Below are 23,145 nucleotides of genomic sequence, written 5' to 3' on the forward strand. Positions count from 1 at the left end.
ATTCTGCAATCGAATTTTATCTGACAAGATGATTAATTGCATTGCATTCAGGTCCATCTCCCATCCTTGCATTTGGCCTCCATGTAGTAAAGGGGGTTTGTTTTTATTTGCAAAATAAAAAGCTTGGCTTTTGTCAAGCACACAGCTTTGACTTGAAGATGGGTCTACTGATAAGAGTTCCATTTTTACCGTTTCACTCCTGTAACCCAAACTACCTTTTTTTTAAGAAAACTGAGATCAGGCGCATCAATCACATGAGTCAGAAACATGTCAGAGACCAGAAGTGTGATAGCTGTTCTCCTGCAACCACAGGCATCCAGCGAGTATTATTTATGTACCATTGACAATGGGACATGCTCAGACTTGAAGGACTAGTGCTGACCTTCCCTTGCTAATCATTTATATACTCCTTGTTTTGAGTGCTCCACCTTAAGGTTTCTCATGACTCACTTTCTCTCTGGAGTGAACAAATAAATCCTGAAGCACTCTGTACACTTCCAAGTGTGTAACCTGCCCCTAGAACTCACTTTGTTCTCAGAAACAGGAGTTCTCCAAGTAGTAGTGCTGTTTATTATGGTGTGACCACAGAACCATAGCACTTAGATTGCTGAGAGGATGGTGGTGTTCAGGTTGTTTTGGGCCTTTCCTGATGAATGTTAACCCAATGTTCTCACAGCTACTATGAGGAAGGTATAAAGCTCCTCTGCTCTCCAGAGACAGAGAAGTTAAGCATTTATAGTTCATCCTACAAACAGGGAACCTCAAATGTTCAGATAGATACCTTGACCGTAGTCAAAAGCTTACTGAAGCAAAATGAAACCTGATCGTATCTCATGCGAATGAGTATATAATATACAACATATATAACACATGTAATATATACAGTATAATATAATTATGTTACTGTATGTTTTCAGTTCTAGCTTCGACATAAATTATACATTGCATGTGTATATACATATGTATACAACATATAGGCATAGGCGTGTATACTTATATATAATATATATACATAATATATATAGGCATGTATATATACATGCATGTGTGTATACACATGTATATAAACACGCATGCACTTTTTAGACCATTTTGACTCATTGTACATACCTCTGAAGGTGACCCACTGGATGGGCACTTGCAGACTTTTTATCTGAAAGGAACATTAAATTGAGGAGACCTATTTCTGTGTTGTTCAGACCAAAAGACTTCAGGCTGGGTGCTCAGACACTGAGGTTGCTGCTGCTGCTAACTGATCCTCTCTGTACTGATCAGTTGATCTGCTAAGTGGGGCCTGCTAGTGCTGACATCCCCACTTTGCTTGCACTGCTTTTATGAGACATAAGCCGTAAATAGTTGCAAATGCTTTGAACACAGAGTGTGCAAAAGTTAACATTATGGGCAGTACAAATATTACGGAATATATCAATAATGCTAAAGCACCAGTGTGGTCGCTAATGAGACACACCACAGTTCACAAAAAAAGACGATAAGTCTGAGAAACTTAATGGAAGGAGAGGTGAGAGAAGACACAGGTACAAGGAAATAGGTGCAAGGGTGCAAGGAAACACCATCTTGCCTTTGTCCTTTCCTTGTGTAGCTCTTCCCCAAGAGGCATTGCAGGGAAAGCAGGGTGGGTGGGAAGGACCTCCCCACTGAAGGTTTGTGGGGAGCTCTGGAGACAGCTAGTCTGCCTGGAGCAGGGTTGGTTTGGCTGTGGGGTCAGAGGTGGAGGGAAGGGAAGAACATCTTTTGGCTTAGTTCAGCAGAGGCTGGGGGGCTGGAGCTTAATTTTAGGGGCTTAGGATAAGCCAGAAAGGGTGGAAGGGCACATCAAAATGTCATTGGAAAGAAGGAATGAGTCTTGATCTAACATGCTAAGAGCATTGCTGCCCTAATAGTCCCGGGTAAAGACACATCTAATGGGATGGAGCTTCACCACAGTAGTCACAGGGGAGCAATATTAGAAGTAGGGCACTATGGGTTGGTCCAGCATGAGGGAGTAACTTAAACTGCAGGGCTATGATGCAGAGAAGGATGTGGTTCTTTTAATTCCTTCCCCTTGTCCCATTGTTTCCTTCCCAAGCGCATACAGAATCTTCCTCTGCCCCTCCCTCCGAGCTCAGCTTTTCTCCTCTCTGGCTTTTTGTCCTTTCCCTGTTGTAAAGCCAGGCTCACCAGTATACGCCCAAGCCTAGTGCAGTGAGGACTTGACCACACTGAGTTAAATTTGCCTTCTTTTGGCTACTTCTCCCTATCTGGGACCCATATGTTGAGCAAAACAATTGTAAATGGCGTTAGTTATTACTTTGGCATGGGGCTAGAGGAGGCAGGGCCAGGAACGGGTTCTTCAGAAAAGGTTGTATCTCACAGCTGTGTCCATTAGCTATGCTGGGGGGACTCTTTTTGTGAATTTACAGAGCCCAGTCCCAGCACAAAACTCTACATGGGAGCCCACGTTATGATTCTCCTCCCAATGAGACAGGAAGATGCTAGGAAGGTCTGGGAGTTGCAGGCATGTAGGCAGAACTGGCATGCACAGGACATAAGGGACATGACCTGTCTGGCCATTAGCTTTTAGAGCTAATGAGAATAAAGAGTCCCTGGCTTCAGAGGACGCTTTATGTGTGTGTAAGAAACCCCAGCAAGCTAGATTGCTTCACATCACCAAAACAAAGATTCATACATTCATCCTAGAGCAAGGCTTGTGCAACAAAAAGAAATGGAATAACTTAAAAGCTGGGAGCCAGAGCACGGTGCAATGTCACTGGAGAACATACTCCAGCAGCCCCACAGGAAGGTGATGCTGAATCTGCTGTCAAATTACTGAGGGATTTCTCTTTTTACCACAGACATGACCTTGAAGTTTTCCTTTGCATGCTAAAGATGCCACCTTTGACACCAAGTGCTGCAGTGCAGTAGAACTACATCTTTTAATGGAAGTTCCCAGGCGACATGCCAGTACTCTGCAAACAGCTGAATTTATGGTCTTTCAGGTACAAACAGGCGTGATTTGTGATCCAGAGAATGTGGTTCTTTCCATTCATTCTCCCTGTCCCCTTCTAAGCTTTCCAAAACACAACCGAATGTAATCTTCCTGGGCTGGTAAACAATATTCCTATTCTAAATTACTGGAATAACTTCACCAAAAATAAGCAAAATCTTCACAAACTCAGGCTATTAATCACTCTGTGAAATACTAGACTAGCTTCTTTGGTATAACTCAAGAAGCCCAGCAACTGTAAGGCTTATTCATATCTCTGCTGCTGAATCTGTGCTTTTTTGATACTGACTCCAACTTAAAACTTTGTAAACATTGAACAGTTTGTAAACTGGGAAAAATTTCTTTCTCTACATTTTAAATACATTTTTCCATGCTGATCTTGCATCAAAACCAGGCTGTTTTCACACTGGAAAAGGACCTGATTCTAAGATCTTGTGCTGTGCAGAAAGAACACATCTCCCCAGACAGGTGCAGACAACCCTGAACTTGCTTTGCTCACGCTCTGCACTGTTTGGATGGGTGCCCTGTTACACAGCACAGCTCCTGAGACTCCCCATGCTCGTTCGGTAAGACCAGGGAACTGGAGAACAAGGTTTCTCAGAAACTTCCTTTGGTCTGGGAGCGAAGAGCGCGACTGCTCTGTGGCCCTGCGGTACAGGGGACAATACGGCTGTGCTCACACGTGCGAAGCCAGCTGCCAGTGGGGCTACAATGCTAAAACCCAAAAGGATTAAAGGCACACCACGTCCAGCAACAGCCCCGAGGTGTGCTGGGGCAGGTGTGCCAAATGCAGTGATTTATAATGAAGCAGCGATTTATAGCTCTGTTCTTTTGACTGTTTTCTGTTAGCTGGCTCAGAGAGAAGTATTTGTGGCATTCTCGTTGGGCCCAGAGTTTATAGCACTGTTTCCCAGGGACTGTAAACAGGAGAGCACCTTTCATATGAGTTTGGAGACCCTATTTAGAGTTTTCTCCTATAGTAATATATAAAACCTCGGTGTACCAGGGAGGAAGATGCAGAAACTGCTATATGCACAATAATACCTACGAAGCCTTGTGCTTAGCTATTTCTCTACCTGCCTGTTAATACACTGTAGTTTTTTTCACTTCCTCCACTCAAGGATCTTAAAAAACCTTGTAGACCAAGTAATGTTTTGATTAGACCTACTGATAAACAAACAAACTGATAGACAAATGAGCAAACTTGTTTTGGGGCACAAAGGTCTGTTTCCATCCTAAAGTAAGCTCCAACAGAAGAAGCAATTTTCAGTGGTAAATTGTTGCATTCAGTGGTTCTCCCAGGCTGCAGCTGGGCAGGCTGAAGCACAGAGAGGTGGGTTGGCTTTCCCAAGGCTAGGTGCCAGTCTGGGAGATTAAGAAAGTCCTGGTCCAGGGCTCCTTGTTTTTACTAAGCCCATGAAACCACATTTTCTCCTTTTGTGGCCAGTAGTGCCTCAGCAATGTTTTTGGTTGTTCTCATATAAAGCTCTTTTCCCCTGGGATGTTAATGTTGGCATACAGGTATTTTCTATCAACCTTGTCCAGAAAATTTAGGTTCTTCTGAGAAGGGAATTAAGGAAGGAAGATTTACTACAGTTTTAAAAAGCCAGCACTTCAACACATATCCCCAGAGGACTGCTTTGCGGTGTAGAGTATTGTTGCCTATCATTGCATTGGCAGTTCTTCCTTAGACAAAAGCCTTTCCATGTTTCTTCCTAGATTATTAACATGTATTTAATCATCAGTTCAAACACGGAGCAAGATAAAACTTGCTTCTAAAAAGGGGTTATGTGGAAGGGACCTTAAATTTTTTATCTTGCACATTTAGTGGGGTTTTGTGGAGCACTGATAATTACACATGTTGTGGGGTTTGCTTCCTTCCCAGTAATAGAAATATAACTTGGAAATGTTTCATACTGGTCTTGGGAGAACAAGAACAGGATGTCTTCTTCCCTGTACAGGATTCATTCTGAATTTACGGCCATTTCCAGGTAACCTCTTCATCTGGCTGTTTGTGCTGCTGGCTCCCCGGCTGAAGATCATTAGAGACAGTCCTAAAGGTAAGTTAATGGAAGCAAACAACACTTTTCCCAGCTTGCTTAACTGGAGTACTGCCTGTGTCCGTGAAACACAAACCAAAATATCTCCAGAGTCTGCCGTCCTTCTCCAAGGTCCCCAGAGCCACACCTGTGGTGGCCAGGGCTGTTGCTTGGTTGTACCAAGCTCATTAAAAGCCACCATGATTATCCTGCTGCACAGAGCCACCAGAAGTTGGCCATGAACATGAGTGACTGTCTCCATGAGCCCAGTAAGAAACGCAGGTGCATGCCTTGGTGACAGGCACATATCAGAGGTCTGCAGCCCCTTCCTAGCAGGGCATGGGCTGCCCTCTAAATCCATAGGACTCTTGCAATCCCAGCCAAGATGAGGCTTTAGAGTGGCAGACGTATTTTAGAAGTACGGGGTTTAAGTGATTGGTTATCCCGAATTTACTGCCAGGTATGGACAGCCACACATGGCACTGCCACTTGTCAAAAGCTCTCCCAGGCAGTTGAGCAGGGCTGCTCTGCCCAAGCTGGCACTGAAGCTGTGGAGCTGGTTGAGCCCAACCTGTCATCTCAAGGGACATTTTCATTTCTAAGCGGCTTGCTGTGGCAGCAGTTGTTAATTGCCAAACAAGCTTTTTTTTACGGATTTCTTTCCTTTCGTTGTAGTTTAGTTGCAGTAATTGCGGAGGTAAGTGTCCAGCCAACTGCTGTGCAACAAAACCACACACAGTGCTGCAAGGAGGGTGCCCTGTTCGCGCTGCTTCTCAACGCAGCCGGGGCTGGCTCGCCCCAGCCAGGCGCGTCCCCATCCGCAGCCCCGCAGCTGCGGAGGCGGCTGGGGTGCTTTGTGCCAACCCCGGCTCCCTGCAGCGGCTGCCAAAGGCCTCGCAGCCCAGCTCTGTCCTGGTACAGAGGCGAGAGCCCTCGGGGCGGTGGTCTCGCAGCTCCGTGAGCACCCTGGCCTAGGCAGGCATCCCCTGGTCGCACGCCTGGGCTGCTGGCGGAGGTGACTCAGGGCAGAGTCCTGCGAAGGCCCTGGCACATGCCTGCACTGAACCACTGCCTACAGCCTCCTGCCTCTGCCCAGCTCGCCCTTCCTGCCGCCTTTCCCCCCGGGTCCTAACTCCCGACTTTGTTGCTCTATAAACATAATAACAATAATTATTCTCTCATTGGACACATAGCCATCTTCTTTGTTTGAAGGCTTAGATAACTATCATCCAAATCACGGAGTCTGATTCATGAGTCAGGACGATGGCAGCCCTCCAAAACCTACTTGCCCATGGAGAGTGTGTTTGTGTGAGAGACAGTTTCACTGTATGAAGAGTAAGAAACTGGAAGCCAAGTGAATTAAATACAAAGCAGATAATTATGTGTAATTCATTTACTGACTAATGATTGCACCTGGTACAGAGGTTTATGAATTCATTTGACTCTGCATCGGTTCTCAAAAACAATCTCCCTGCTGCAAGATAAAACCAGGCTGACATTTCTTAACAGACCAGTGTTTACATTAGTGTTATTGTAAGATTCTGCCTTTTTGGCTCATTTCTTATTTTATCTCATGACCTTTCACTTTTCCTGGGTTCATTTGGTGTCTCTGACTACGACAACTGCTCAGAGCTGGCTGCGGCTGGGTGTCACTGCAGCATAAAGCCATTGCTCTGCTCCCCAAAACCACACAGTACAATTAGACATGCTACTTATCTCCCCTCTGCTGCAGCCAAACCTTGCCACAGAGACTGTGTCTTTGGCAGAGGAGCAGCAGGTCAGGGCCCCCCTTTTCCGGGGATCACCAGCAAATCAGCACTGTTTCCATGGTGTCACCCCATTGTCACCACAGCCTGATGCCATCAGCTCCTTCCAGGTGAACACCAACAGACAGTACCAACCCTCACCTGGGTTGATTTCAGGTTGAAGTCCCAAAGAAAGCCTTTCAATGGGGTGAAGAAGCTTTTGCTAACCCAGTGAAGCCCAGCAGTGATGTCCCAGTGTTTCGGTGTCAGCCTCAAGATGGCATCCTGGGGGACACTGCCCACACCTGGTGACCCAGCTGAGTTCCAGAGCAGAGGCCTGAGCCAGGCCAGGCCAGGCCAAGCAACATGCCAGAGGCCTCACTCAGTGCTGGCAGCCGCAGAGGTGCTACCCAAGGTGGTGTTCTTACTGAGCGGTGGAAACACAACAGCTCTTCCAGTTGTGCTCACTATGCAGTCGCTGGGTGTAAGCTGCACCCCCTCTGCCAGCCTGATAATATGCTAAAGGAAGCCCCAACTCACCCTCGCCACCCACCCAAAACTACACTCAGTATAGCATAGCTCAGGTCCGCTGTGATAGTGGTTCACTGCATCAACAGACACTTGGCTAAGTTTCCTGCTGAGGCTGTCTGGACCATGATACAGCTGGGACCCACTTTTTTTACTAGTCAGCTTAAGAACATGGCACATCAGTTTCTGTGAGATGCCCTTTAAGACTGACTTTTGGAAAGGCACAAAACAGGAATCACATATCAGGGTAAAGGAAGTTATTAGGCAATTTGCATAAAGACTAATAAATCATTAGATGATCACAGTGAAGGAACAAGCTGACCACACTTAGATACATTTTCTAGTGTCACTGCCACGCTGTTTACCAAAGCATAACATGGTGAAGCTGAGCTCACAGCTGCCAACAAACAAGCTATAGGATCTGATGTAACTCTCATTACTACAGGAGCACATACTTGGAGGTTGTGTCTCCTTGGGGCTGTCACCAGCCCCAGTGTGTGGCCCTGGGAGGGAGCGACCTGAACTTCCTGCAATCCCTGTGCATGGTGCTGGCCCTGTGGTGATTCTGCTTCCCCCCAGCTGGGCAACAGGGTCAGGAAAACATCACAACAAAAGAAAGTAACCCTATGTTCTGCCATTTCTGATTGGAGCCATTTGTAATGAGAAAAGCCCAAACCAGCTCATCTTGCTCACGATGCTCCCATTGACTAAAGTGCAGTCAGCAGGCACTTTAATTCTGAACCTGTGCAATCCTTTTCTGATGAAGATCTGGCAAGCCAGAACAGATTGCAGTCCGTGAGATACTTGCAGCCTGATAGCATTTTACCTGTAGGTGGATCCTCATTTTAGATAGTGGGAAGCAGCGCCAATGAGCCTGATTCACTGCTGTGCTACTCCAGCTTTTCAGCGGAAAAACACCACTGAATCATCAGCAGTTGAAATAATAAATGGTAAACTGGGAGAATTGTGTCTGTTTGGGGTGTCCACAAGGAAATAACCAGCTCCTTCTGGCAGAAACATTGGCCTGTATGGATTCTTTTTAGTCCAAAATGTATGAAAACAATGACAGTGTGTTCAGCTAAAATTTTACATGTCAAAACCCCCATTAAGATCTAATACAGCAGCTAGAATGGGACTCCCTCAATATGTCAAAGTGTTGACTTTTTAATTCAGAAAAGAGGATTTTTGAGAAAAACTTAAACAGATTCTGAAAGGATGCAATTTTTGGTGCAGTTCATTTGTATGCACTGCATGGGCACCGTGTAGAGCTTAGAAATAGGCTGGGTTAAAAACCTAGTCCTGGTTTCATTCCAAATTATGAAAATACGCACTGAGCAATTGAACTGAGTAATTGTGATCTTTCTGCAAGTAGTACTCTGGAAAAGCCAACTAAAGGCAGTAAGCAAGGTTGCAATTAGTAGTTCTAATTATAAAGTGTATACATAAAACAATGTAACATCATAAATAAAGGCCAAATTCAAATGATGCAATAGGAACAGTAGAACATCATGTGAAGATGGACAAATGATCCTGCAGGAGAAATACTTCAAAATTATCCACATTGTTCCAATAACAGAAACAAAAACCAGGTAAAACAATAGCAGTGCTTTGTTTTATTGTCTGTAACTTTTACAGGAACCCTGCCTCAGTGCCACTTGATGCTCATGCTGTTGTCAACCAGCATCTCCCCAGTGTCAGTGTCACACTTAGGTAATGATGTGGTCTAAACCCAAACTGGTTTGAGAGCCTGTGGATCCAATAGTGGGCTCGGATTGTCTCTGTTATCTGTCTGTATCAGGGGACCACTTAATGACTCACTTCCATGTCCATCACTGAAAGTAGCTACCAAATGTCACAGCTGGGTTTAGGTTTTTGAGTTCAGCCTGTATGCTTTCTAGGTAAGCCAGATTTGCGTCAAAGGCAGGCTTCAGAGCTTGAACAAAGGACGAATTTAGTACAAGGCAGGGGACAGTGCTCAATAGTCTGTGGTATATTTAGGTATGTGCACACCCCAAGCTCCACCAAACTAAGACAATGCTTTTTGTACTACTTACATGGGATTTGAAACTCTGACCTTACAGAGCAGCATCACTGCAGTTCTGCTCTGACTGATGTATGTGCAGGATTACACGCTGTGCTCATTACAGACCTGCTCAAAATAAAGTCCTGGATGCAACTAACGAAGGTGAAAAGACATAATACCTCAGGGAAATGTTTTTATTTATTCTCCTTGGGTGCATATATGCAATCACCCATGCAGCGTGTTCCAGGATGTTGAAAACCATTTCATTATGTTCTATAAATAAAGGACTGATGTGGTTCAATTGTATCAATTATGCAACTCTTCTAAGTGGTGTAGTCAAGGGTAAGTGCAGGCAAAGGGCACTCCCTTTGTACCCACTGCTACTCTGGGCACTTCTAGTATTTACCTGCTCCTTCTATACCACAGACAGATGAATCTGCCCACTTTTATTTACCGCTGTACCACTGACTCCTCTTTGGTCAAGAGCTTTTCCTATGCCCAGATGACACAATGAAACAGAAAATGGAAGTCAAGACACTGCTATATGTTAGTCTGTTGTGCAAGATATAAGTGTGGCTGTACAGTAATTTCAAGCAAAGCATCGGTTTTAAACAATGCTTAAACTGACACCATTATTATGCAATATAGTTAATTATGGCTAGAAGGGCATTTGAGGTTAGTTGGCGCTACCTTTGTCCATTTTATAATTATACCAAGAAAAGGATGACTAAGTTGTGCCTAAGCTAATTGTATCCATTTGGTTTTATCCCTCCTCTTCACCATTGTAAGTCATTTGCATTCTGAACTCTTAAGTTTTTTTTGAGGGGTTTGGCTGCATTTGTGCTGAATACAATGGAGCTCAGCGCTGACTGGGCAGCCTCAGGTAATATTGCAATAGTATCATTAACAATAGTAATAACAATTACAGCTGGTCAAAGTGATAAGTACAAAAAAGAAGTCACTTTTTTTACTGCTACAGTTACCTGCAAGAGATTTATCCTGATCTGCTCCTGCTGGCTGTGTTCTAGGATGTGTTCGTGCAGCTGGAAGATAAAGCTTCACAGTGTGACATGCCATCCTCTAGATGTGTTGTGAGCACCTCCAGAGAGGTGCTGTGGACCAGCCACAGACTTATGCTGCATCAGCTCCTGCCAAAGTGCTGGTGGGTCTCAGTATTTGTGGGATGCGCAACCCAGCCCAACTACCCAGCCCAATGGAGCTGGGCACCCCAAACAGCACCAGCAGTGGCACCTGACAGGGCCAGGATAAAAAAATGAACCAACCAACCAAACAAAAAGCACTATCAAAACCCCCACCAAAATCCCAAATACAATGGATTTACCCTGGTAACATGGTCTTGTTTGGCTGTGACAAAAGGCTACAGCTTTCAGTTGATGGCTAGAAAGTGGATTGAACTTATGTAAAACAGAACTGCCTGCAAGGGCTGAGTGCTGTAATTAACAGGCAGTTTTAGAAATTATTGGCTAATGCCATTTAATAGAAATAGTGCCAACTACTGTTGTAAAAACTTGATTTGTGTTTTTGGTGGTAATATAAAATGACTCAACACAGCTTCACTGAGAAGAGATACCTGTGTCTCTACCTATTCTACTCCATATCACTACCTACATCTTTAGAGTGGTTTAATATAACAATACAGGTCTTGAAATTAAAATGTATTTCCCCAAATTAACCAGAGAGCCAACTGCTTCCTGAGCAGTCACAATACTGGTGATACAACCCAGCCTGTTTATTGTCAAATGGAATTGCTGACCCTGTCCACCCCCCACAGCAGCTTTTGCCACTGCTGGTAGTTAAGGAGTAGGAAGTTTAAAGGTTTCTGTAACAGGCAAATATGTTTATGTGAGTCTGAACATTTCCCTAGCAGAGGTACAGTGTCACTCAGTGAATTAATCCACATTTTTGGTAACAAAATCTCTGAACCATACAGGAGCACACAGTTAGCTTAGAGCTAATGTGCTCCATGCTTTGGTCACAATGCTGCAATAGTGACCAAAAGGTTATTTCTCAAACCTTGTCCCCCAGAAGGTACTGGTTGAAAAGTTTCTGTTTGATTGCTAAAGAGTAGAAAGCAATAAATGACTATTGGCAAATCTTGGCTGAGGCGTGATGTGGATGTTGGATGTTGTACACCTCATTCTAACACCCACCTTCACTTCAGGGAAAGGAGAAACCAGACCTGCAGACATGCTGATCGCCACCTGGTTTGAGCATTCCCACTCACTTGTTTGGAAATGAACTCCAGAACCTCACTGCTTTCTATTTACTGCACCCAGACCACGTAGTGCTTCCGAAGAGTCATTAATTGCACCCCTATTACAGCATTTTATGATGTTTTTAATGTATAGATTAAAATGAAAAGGCAGTCCATGCAGGGATTGACCTTCCTGGTTCAAGAAGACAAAGAGGAGGATCCTCTCTCTGTTCAGCTGGAAGTAGCACAAAGGTGAGGCACTGCTTGTGTCTGGAACGGCTCATCAGCCACCCCAGTCACCTCAGCTCTGCTCCAGGGCTTGAGGTGACCTCAAGCACTCAGACAGTACCAGGCACTTCAGAGAACTGGTAGGCAACACCTTCCAGACATGCCTGAAGTGGGAGAGACATGGATGCTGACAGCACCAAAGGGACTTGGGAGCCCCATCCCAGTGGCTTTCCACAGCACTGACCATGACAAGCTCTTGGAGAACCCTGTGAAACCCAGCACACTGTCTGATGCAGTTTACAGCCTCTCCTAAGCTGAAATGGTGGTAAGCATGTACGTAACCTGCCCCACAAAGACAATTATTTCCCTACCCAGACCCATGCATCCTTGTATCTGGAGAATTCTTGTCCACTGGCTAGAAACTGTGAAGGTGTGAATGCACCTTCTCTTTTGAAATGTTACTGCATCCTCCCACACCTCTGTCACCTTTGCTAACTCCAGTCAACCATCCCCTGGACCTACAACACCCACTCTGATACCAACTCACTGATGAACATACATGAAACCAGACCTTGCTAAATAGACCAGAGTGCCTGTGCCATTGCTGTTTTCATGAGGTCATTTGGATACTACATCCAACCCACAAACAAGAACCCACTGGTTGTGTAACGACTCTAGGGTTTAGCACTCACTCCATGGAACAGATTGCCCATCCCAGCACTCAGCATCTGAGATGCTCCAGAACCTCAGGATCAAGTCAAGTAGAGGCTACAGGCTGGTTCTGATAAGGTGTTTGTGATCATCCCCATGTGGGGATGGGCTCTGCACAACATAAACAGGGAGCTGGCCCAGAAGGGCTCTCATGAGCCTGCTTGCAGACTGTTATGAGTGGAGCTACAGCCCCTCACCGTGCTCTTCCTGCATGCCCTCCCCAGGAAAGACCTGCACACTGCGGGCTAGGGTCCTACACTCTTGGCCTTGGTTCCATTAAACATCTTCCACTTCATACCAGCAACCTCCTGCAAACAGAAAGCTCAGTGTGGGACACTGGTGCAAGAGAGGTTTCAAAAGGTGAAGGGAGAAAAAGTTTCCTAGCACTGGTACCATAATGGCTCAGCCCTGATGCCATAAATAAAAGGAATTGTGTTGGATGTTTTATTTTGCCTGTGTGGTAAACAGTACAGTTAGTCTGACAAACTCGTTTGTCAATTTTACTAGCTTTCTGATATAAAAATAAATAACCTTAAACAAAGAAGGGGTGGAGACCTGCCAAGCCAGCCTGGTTCAATAAGCACTGCACTGACAAGGCAATAATTTAATCCTACAGCTGAGGTAATAAAATGATAAGCTTTTCAGGAGGGCAAAGCCCCTCCAGAAGGAGCTGCACTTTACACAGGAAGATTTAGAATCTAAGAATTAAAAGCAGGCTCTTCCAAAATGAAACAAAAAAAATGCCATAAAATTTTTGCTACCAGAACTGCTTTTTAGTTTGACATGATGTCTGCACGCAAATAACTGCTGAGAAATAGGAGTGTGGCAGGGTAATAGCAAGTAGGAGCATTTCAATAGTCATTAAAAAAAACCCTTTTACTAGGCTGAATATAAATCAGACATCAAGAAATCGTGCTTTTACTTTGCAATTAGCCTCATCAGTGAGTCCTAAGCTTACTACTGAGATGCCACCATGGGAACTTCCAGTAGGGAGCAACTGATAATTACCACTGGGATGAGGTGAATCAACTACTTTCCGTCATGAAGCCAAGGAGAGACCCTCAGACCATCTGCCAGAGATGAGTGGGTGAGTAAGAGTGTTACTTTCTTGCTAGACTCCAATCAGGGCACCACACCTTGTGATAGTATCTCTGTAATAAGCAAACAGCTTTAAATGATCTTGTGTCACTGCAGAAGAGCGACCCGGCAAGTCAGGTTTCATCAGTGCACAAGGGACTGCAGTGTGCAGGTACTCACCCTTCCCATGGAACCCTGGAAACCTCAGCCTGCCATGAAGACAAATCTAAACTCTGAGACAGTGTTTTCATTACAGACGCATGTGGCTCCACAGCAGCAGGGTCACTACATGAATGTCCTATTTACTTTTCTGTGCTTCACTGTTAGACATCTTTGAATGTGCTAGTGAGAACATTACAAATATGCATCCATTATAGAAATAAAATCATGTTAGTATGGGTACAATAGAAGATGATAGGATTATGTATGGTTCTTCTAATTAGCAAGACATGCCTGATGCTGCATACCCAAGTGTTCCTACAGAGTCATTATCTCCCACTGCTGCGCCTGCCTCTCTCCACAATCACACTTACACAGTCGGGTCCAATCACAAGGATGTGTCCTCATGGCCAAGCCTCTCCACTGTGAAGGCCATGGTGACTCCCACAAGGCCCTGGGCAAGGCTGGCCCACGGGTGCACTGACCACCATTTACAGGAATGCTGTTTTCCACAGAAATGGAGTGGTTCAGGGGTTGCACTGTTGCCTCCCCAGCAGGGAGCAAGTGCTGCAGCAGGAGGGAGCCCCAAGCCACACAGGGGCATGCCACCTCGGCAAGGCAGTATTTGTCCTGCTCTGGCTCCTCAGAGAGACTTGGTTGCTTTCCAGCCATTTTGTTTCTTTCTATGGCAGTACTTAGCACTGTACTGCAGACCCTACTGAACCAAAGTTACATCTCGTGAAACTCAACGATCTCCTATGAATTCAACCTCCTCTAGGCCATTGTGTAAATGTGTATTTTGGCAAGTGCCTGGCCCTTCCTGTTGGCTGAACTACTCATGCTCTCTAGAAACGACCATGCCTGTCCCTAGCAGGTGGCCATTACCCATTCTCTGGTGGCAAGACTGGGAAGATAGTGATTCCCAGTAGAGGAGAAATAGGTGTGTCCTGGCTAGATTGCTTCTGAGTTTGACCAGCTCAGCTACTCTGTACCAAAAATTCCCTCAACCAACACTACAGGCTCATGCTGAAGGTCTCACAAACTCAACCCATGTAATCAACAGGCATCTTCTGAAAGGCATTCGCCAAAGCATTAACAAAGATGAAGATCTCTTATGTAAGATACATTTTTCTGGGCACATTACAGAGCAAGTCCACCCAGAAGCCATGTCCAGATACAGGAAGGTTCCTCACAGCAGCCAGCATGGATCTACTACAGACAAATTGTACCTGGTCATCATGCCTGTCATCTTCACTGGAATAACAGGCTGGCTGGATAAGGTAGGGGTAGTAGAAGTGGATGTCACTTACTTTGATCTTAGCATGGCCTTTGACATTCTGTGCCATATGGACCAAACTGTGATGGCATTGCCTGACTGGATGGGCTACAGCCTGGCAGAAGAAAGCTCACAGCTGGGCCATGAAGCTCAAAGGATAATAATGATCAACAACTAGACATTTAATAGGCATGTCAATTAACAAATGGCATTCCTCAAGTGACAACATGAGGGCCAGTCTTCACCAGCAACTTGGATGACAAAGCAGAATGATTCCTGAGCAAGTCTGTGCATCAGATTGAACTGAGGCTGCAGGCCATTATGCTGGATGACAAGGCAGCCATCCAGGTGGTCCTCAGCAACCAGGAAGACAAGCCTGAAAGCAATATTCTGAAATTCAGCAAGAACAAATGTGAAGTCTGCACCTGACATGGAACATAACTGTGTGACAGCACAGGCTGGGAACCAAGTGGTTAGAAAGCAGCTTTGCTAAAAGAAAGACCTGGGGTCCTGGTGGGCAAAAACCTGACAAGTCAACAGTGTGCCTTTGTGGCAATGACAGCTAATCACACTGGGGCTGTGTGGGCAAGAACAGACCAGGCTCTCTGCAGAGGTGCACAGCACAAGAGCAATGACCACAAGTTGTGTCAAGAGAAATTCCACTGGATATCACAGAAGAAATTTTTCAAGATAAGAGCAGGTAAACTGGAGCAGGAGCCCTGAGAGGTCTGTGAAATCCCCAGCCTTGGAGACTGCAAAAAGTTAATGGACAAAGCCCTGAGCAACCTAAGCCAATGCTGATGTTGGCCCTGCTTTGAGGAGGCTGGACTGTAGCCCTCCAGATGTCCCTTCCAAATGATATTGTTTTGTGGGTTGTTGTGGTGTTGGAGTTTTCTCCATAGCTGTTGATGAGGGAGACTTTGCTGGAGTTAATGATTCCTTGAAAAGAGTGGAAGCTGTTATTTCTGTAGCATCACCTGCCAATTATTTATTTATAGTATGAATGAATTCTGAGTATGCATCACAAGTCTAGACCATTAAGAAACTTCATGGGTTTTATGTTTAAGGACCGAAGAACTTAACTTACTCAGATCTTCAAATTAAGCAGAAAAAAGGTCCTGCTCTTAACAGACAGGAGTCAAACTGGTAAAAACCCTCCTCATTCAGGGTTAGCATGAGAAAGGCTATTTCCCAGCGTTGCACAGTACTCACATAGTGGTGGCAACTTCAGATTTTGAGAGGCTTTCTGATGAGACCACAGTTTTGGTCTGAAATGTAAAAGTAACACCTGAGATTGATCTCAAACTCCAACCTCTGCTTCAGTATTTGCCTTCCACCATAATTTCTGGTTCATACAGAAAACCATGGCCCATTGCTATTCCCAGATCTACCCTGGCACAGGGGTATGAAGCAGCCTGTGTGTACTCAGGTATGCAGGAGACAGCCTCCTGGATCTGACACAGTGCTGGGGAGCACTCTACAGACCAGGACTGATGAAGAGTGTTTATGTGCACAGGGCAACCCTACAGCACACATGGGTTCCTACAGTACATGTGCCCAAGTCCTGTCCAACACATTGTGCTGTGCAATATTTATGTGCAGTCATTTGTCCAGCAGCCCAGGCTGCCAAAAGTTCAGAGAAATAGCTAACTGCCATGAAAGAAAAAGAAGCTGAATTTGAGTGCTGAGTCCCAGCAGGACCACACTGCAGGTGTGGGGCACAGGTCCACGAGACCATGCCTCCAAAGAGCACTGGCTGCAATGGCAGCTATGTCAGCACAGCAGGAGAAGCAAAGGACACATCACTCGCTGAGACAGGCTGGGCTATTATTACCTGCTCACCAGAGACCTGAGTCTCTGGAGAGTCACAGGTCATGGCCCCAAATGCACCCCTACCACCCCCAAAGCCCCAGACAACCCAGCCCTTCTGCAAGCTTCTTGTTGTCAGAACAAAAGTGAACACTCAGAAAAGGCACCAGATTTGTCCCCTATCTCTACATCAGTTAGGTCCTGTGGTATCAACACAGAATCTGGGACAAGAAGATGAAAATAAATAAACAAAAGTAAAAACTCAAACGTATTTGAAAGTGTGTTCAGAAACAAACAAGGAAAACCTCTAATCCAAACAAATCATAGTTGGGTCTTGGGTGAGACCGTGTTTATGAAGGTTTAGCCAAAAAGCTTCCTTGGAGATAATTCTCCAGTCTTAACATAACACTACCAGCCTGGACAAGTGCAACTAGAAAACACCTCATTAAAATGTTGTTGTGGTATTTATTTATGGATAGTAATTTATATCACACCCACCACACACACCAATCTGGCAGCTATAAAGGGCAAATTGGACTCTTTTCCCACAGCACTCCCTCCCCCAGCCCTACTCCCCGATGCCCCCTGCTTCCCTACCAACTCAACTGCTTCCCACTTAGGATGGCATGTGCTCAGCATGGCAGCTGGGTCATTTCAATAAGCCTCTCTTTGCCCACATTTATCCAGTCCTGCAGCACTCTCCAAACATGCAGGTGGGGTATCAAAGATGCAACAGCTCTATCAAGAGCCAGACCCACATCGGTGGTGCTCTGCAGTTAAATGTTCTTAGGTACAACCATCAGCCACTGCAGAGCTCAACCCTGGAGTGGACAGGCAGTTGGAGTCTGCATTTGCTGTAAGATCCAAAAGTCCAAGTGGCCTTGGAATCCACCAAGGATAACAGCAAAGAAGCTCGTGTGTGGGTCACAGACACCAGCACAACAGTCAGAATGGTAAAACACCTTATAAGAAAGCATTGGATGCACCTTCAGTGGGGAAGAAAAGATTAAAAAAAAAAAGAGAGAAAATAAAAAGAAAAACAGACTGAAAAAAAAAGAAAAAAAGAGGTTAAATGAGGTAGCTGGCACTGCCGGGGGCAATCTGAAATCAGTTTACATTAGAGCAGGTTGCTCTCGATTTTGCTACAGCAGTTGTCACGCTTGGTAAGAATAACAAGCTATTCATGCAGCAGCCACCACTGTGCAGATCAGCACATGCAGCCTGTGGAAATAAACCCAAGGAAATGCAGTTCCTGGGATGGGACTTCTTTTTTAAAAAAGCACATAAAATGGTTATGTAAATAAGTTTCCACTTCAGGAATCTGTGAGAACAATCGTTTCCCTGTAAGAGGCCTCTGTTAGTGGAGCACCTGATGTTTTACCCGAACTCTGCACTTCAGATTGAAATACTGGCATTCCACTGCAGCTCCTAGGTCCTTCCCACTATCTGGCCCCTTCAATCTCCAACTTTCTTTAATACTTTCAGGCTCATCACTTATGTAGAGTTCCAGCTTCATGCATGCCCAGAACTGCCCCAGCCCTGGCAGGGCCAAGAAGCTCAGCCCAATTCACACCTAAGTCTGATCAGGATCAAGAAACTGGGCGTTGCTTTGCCTAAATACCCTGAGGGCTTTGATCGGGGATTATATGTTACCTGGTGACTGTTTCATGTAAAATGCATAAACAGCCCTGGGAGCAGAGTCCAGAATCTCAAAATCCCATGTGAATTCTCAAACCAAGAGGTAGGACAGCCATGTTCCCCTACATGCACTTGCTTTCCAGCCCAATGACTCAACAGCACATTGCTGCAGAGCAACAGATCTTCAGCAGAGAGCAGACTAGGAGTGTCCAGCTCCCTGCCTTGGGGTTTGGGTGCTCTGCTAGAGATGGCAGATGGGAACAAACAGCCTGAGAACAGTGACCTTGCTTGTCACTTCTTGGCTGCTGGTAAACTATGTTTCAGATTAGACATCTCTGCTGTGACAGAAAGGCTGTCTATACTCACCTTCCAGAGGAGCTGCTGGGCTGTCACTGCAGCAGTAGCACTGTAGACCAAAATTTCCCTTAGTCTCTCTGCCCACCATGCTCAATGTTTTTATCCTTGTGTGGAAGTGTCAGGCTTGCCTCAGGCACACTGCAGGGGTTGGTGGCTTTAAAGTCAGAAGCAGGGCATTAGAAATCAAGAAACACGGTGTTTAATACTGAGACATCAAAGTACTCTTGGGTATAACGTCAAAAGTTTGTAATTGCATTTGGAAATGCCACACCACCTAGTCGCCCAGGCTGAGCACTCAGGGCTCGGTGCGTAACACGAGGAGTCTCATGAATTAGCATGTGCTAAGGGAAAATGTGTACTGCTACTATAGCTACAGAGAACTGAAGTCTTTCCCTACCCAGCAGCATACCAACTCCTTCCCTGAGAATGCTCTCTCCCAGCACACGCTGGTGCATTTGTCTCACCCATGACCATGTGGTCTTTCTTTCTTCTTTGTTTCTTCTCAAAAAGAAGGAAAATCATAACTTACCTCATTAAATAGCAAAATATTTTCTTGTATCTGCGTTATTCACAGATATTACAAAAATCTTTTCATGAGCAGAATTATTTTACCATAAAAAACACACAAATGATTACATCTGTCTGAGAAAACATCCAACTGGACAAGCTTCCATTTGGACCAAACTTGTGACAGCTTGATTTGGCTGTTTTGCATTTTTACTACACAAATTATATTTGCAATGGTATAAATTTATAATTCTGCCCTGGACCTAATACACAAAATGCTTTGGAAAATACCATACTTTGCTTATAAATGCAAAACATAAATGTTTTCTAACTTTCACTTGCAGCAGCAATATTTCTATAGTGTCGTGCATGTGTAGGCATTGGTCAAATTCTAAGGGCTGAAGGGGACAACAGACAAGGAACACTCCTAGCACCTGACCCCTAAAATAGCAAAGCCTTTGCGTTGTGATCTTAGGCTACTCCTGAAGCATAGCTAGACACCCTGTATTTCTAAATGTCTGCAAATATGGCAGTTTATGAGAAAGACCTCTCTTTACGAGAAGGACTGTGGGCTATACAAACTATACAGAAAGCAGGCAGCAGGTAAACAAGATGGGCTCACCTCTGCCAGAGGCCAAGGTGAGCCAAACACAGTGTTTGGGAAACCAGAAGAACTTCCTCTGAGGCTGATGAGCATCAGGTGCATGAAGCTCCAAGGTACAAGCTGAGGAAGCAAGTTACCATGCTATTTCGCATCAGTGAAGATTGCTTGGTCCAGCAACAGCAGTGCAGAGCTCTGATTCACAGCACTGTTTGCAAGGCTTTAGTATCCCACCCTGTGCAAGTCAATAATGGCTTCAAGGGAAAATTAACATATGGGCATGGGGGAAAGCTCCAGAGGGGTTTTTCCCCATCTCCTCTGTGGTAATAGGCTACTTATGATTTCTGAAACCACCTGTGTATTTTCCCAGGCATCCAGGCTCCTACTTAGAGTATATGTCTCTACAGTGGTGTCTGCAGCACTGGGCTTGCTTTTCAGTAATTGTCTCTCATTTGTGTGCAAAAGACTGCACAATTCACTGTCATGGTGCAACTGAGAGGACATGGTGGTGATGACTACTGCTCAGGCTTGGATTCAGGGAACACTTAACATCTTTCTACCTTACCCCAGTGCTTCAGGAGAGCCACCTGCCATCCTGGTACCCCAGTTCTCACACTGCTGTTAGGGGAACATGTAAATCCTCACTGGTCTTTAGAGGAAGAGTGCAATGTATCAGTGCTGATAAAGACTCTTGCAATCCACTAGGTAGCTCAAACAACAGGTATTACCCAGAACAAAGCACAAGACAAAATATCGTAACATCCAGGGACAGGAGCAGAAAGCTCCACCACCCTGAGTGTACACTACTGTATACCCCGCAGAAAGGCAGGGATGGGCAGGAAATGTGTATCTCATGAGTAACGAACATGGGCATTTTCATGTGGCATCACCATTTTGCAAAGGCTGCCAGCTAGTAACGCTTGCTGCTCTCCCCGCCACAACGTGTGAGGTATGGCATGGCCACGTGCTCCTTCAGAGCAGCATAGAGTCATGGGATCTAGAGCTTTATGCTACCACTTTCTTAACTTTGTTTAAGCTACAAGACACTTGTCCAGATCCCCAGCTCAGACAGACTTGATAAAAGTGAGCATCAATTCCACTGTACTCCCTGCTGCCCGCACCAGGTATTCTGAAATGAACATCCTGCACACACCAGAGCAGTTCAACGATCAATGGGAACCCTTCTGCTTGCCAACCACCTAGCTGCAGCCCATCATGCAGGTAACAGACACACAGGGTAGCAAAAGCCATGCCTGCTCTTCCAGGACACTGTGTGTCCTCTGCTCCCCTCCTCCTCTTGCGTCAGTAACAGAACAAGTAAGGCAAACATGAGGGCTCTGGGGCATCCAAAATACCCCTCTCCTGTCAGCTAGGAGCCACTGGTGCTGCCTTTCTGATGTGTGTGAGCACTCAGTTGCACGTACAAAGACCCTACAACAGCTCCCACATGTATTCTTCCTTCTCTACTGTTTCCACACATCAGCATCTGCTGCTCAGCCTCAGTGTCTTCTGCTTGATGCTAGAGGAGCAGCTCTGTAGAAAGCAATTCCTCCCCTACCCTGCTTGTGTGGCCTTTGCCTTGAATGGAGGCAGGACCTGGTGCTCTCTAGGACTACAGAGCTCAAGAATACTCTTTGCTAAGGTTATAGCACTTGAAAGATACTCTGAGCTCACAATAAATGTGACCTGCTCTACTGGGAAAATCTTTCCTCAACAACCTCTTTCCCTCCCCCTGGGTTAACAGGCAGTTGGGACTGCTAGAGCAGGGGTTGTTGATTTCTTAAAGGATCACTGCCTTTCAAAACTGTATTTCAGGAAGCTAGGAACTGCAGTTCGCAATCTGTTTAGGTTTTATTTCGAAAGGTGACCTCGTGCATAATGTGTGTGTGTGTGCGCCCCTGCTACCTTCCTTCAAGCAATAAGTATACATAAGGCAAAACACCCCCACAAACCAACACTGCAGATGCATGCCAACAGTGCCGTGCTGTCTGTGCTTTGGCCATGCCTGCTCCAGCACCGTGTACATCACATTCCCTATTTTGAGGACTAGATGTGTGCCTCAGGCCAGCACAGTTGAAGGACATGAACACCAAGGGTTACGAATGAGAAGCTGTGGCTAGCTGGCAGCTGGCACAAGTATTGCTTTCTTGATAAGCACTTTAAGTGGCTCATTAATGGCAAAACCTTTTCTAGTGAATCCTACCCACAGCCAGTAGGTGAACCTCAATGGACAGACTCCAACCCTTTTCCAGAACACTGCTTGGCAGCTGAAGACAAGTGCTGCTAAAAAATTACTTAGTTTGTTTTCAAAAACAAAGACAGGGCAGGGGTCACAATGCACATCTGCTCAGTCACTTGGAAGAAGGATGTTCTTCAGTACCCATGTTTGAATTTTAACTGTTGACTGTGAGCCAGATTTGGAGATGACATAGGTGGTTTTGTGAGTTACATCAGTAACTTAGTGGGGTGACTGTAAGTGGGCCAGCTACACCACAGCTGCTTAACTGGCACAGTTCCACAGGGAAGATGCACAGGTCTAAGCTTAAAGGAGAATTTCCCAGGAGATAAATAATGTCCTATCTGATATTTCAACCTTGGCTACCTACAGTGTCCCAAGGCAAACACTGACAGAAATATGGAATGGGTTTTTTTGTTGTTGTTGCTGTTCCCCTGATACAAATCCTCTCCATAGGTTTGGAAATGTTGAAAATAATCTATGAGAATGTGGGTTATTTTTGAATTGGCATTTTAGTCCAGAACTGGACTGGAAATAATGGTGATGAAAGAAAAAACTAAGCCAGGCTGATCTGCTACAGTAAAGCAGTGTTATGCTTTAGATTACTTATTAACAAACAGCAAATGGGCCCCTGCCTTGACCTTTTTTCATTTGAGCAAATATACTCTTCCTGCCCCTTGTAAACAGCAGTTACTGGTAACTGAGTCACGTAACCCCTCACATCACTGGAGTTAAGTTTTTTTCATCTGTGGCAAGGATTTTAGTCAAATTGAATTTTGCCAGGCTCACTAAGGTTATTACCAGTATTATTAGTCTTAATAATACCAACAGTAATATTACTACTTTGGATCACCATAAACCTGAAAACATCTAAGTACTTCACAAATATTAATTAACAAAACTCAATAGGAGGTCTGAGAAACCATCAGAAATTGTCAGCCTCACTTCAGAGCTGAAGAGCTGAAAACAGAGCCACAGCAAGCAGAAGTGGC

The 23,145-nt window shown here is 45.2% G+C and overlaps 1 long non-coding RNA gene across 1 annotated transcript in view; it reads right to left on the reverse strand.

The window, feature by feature from the left end:
• LOC133208180 (uncharacterized) overlaps positions 1 to 23,145 on the reverse strand; it is a 38,802-nt gene that overhangs the window by 2,164 nt on the left and 13,493 nt on the right. The window lies entirely within an intron of this gene.

This window comes from Neopsephotus bourkii, unplaced genomic scaffold (genome assembly GCF_033783945.1).
Source record: "Neopsephotus bourkii isolate Nb327-2 ecotype Australia unplaced genomic scaffold, CSIRO-AGI_Nbou_v1 NB_245, whole genome shotgun sequence".
Taxonomy (NCBI): Eukaryota; Metazoa; Chordata; class Aves; order Psittaciformes; family Psittacidae; genus Neopsephotus; species Neopsephotus bourkii.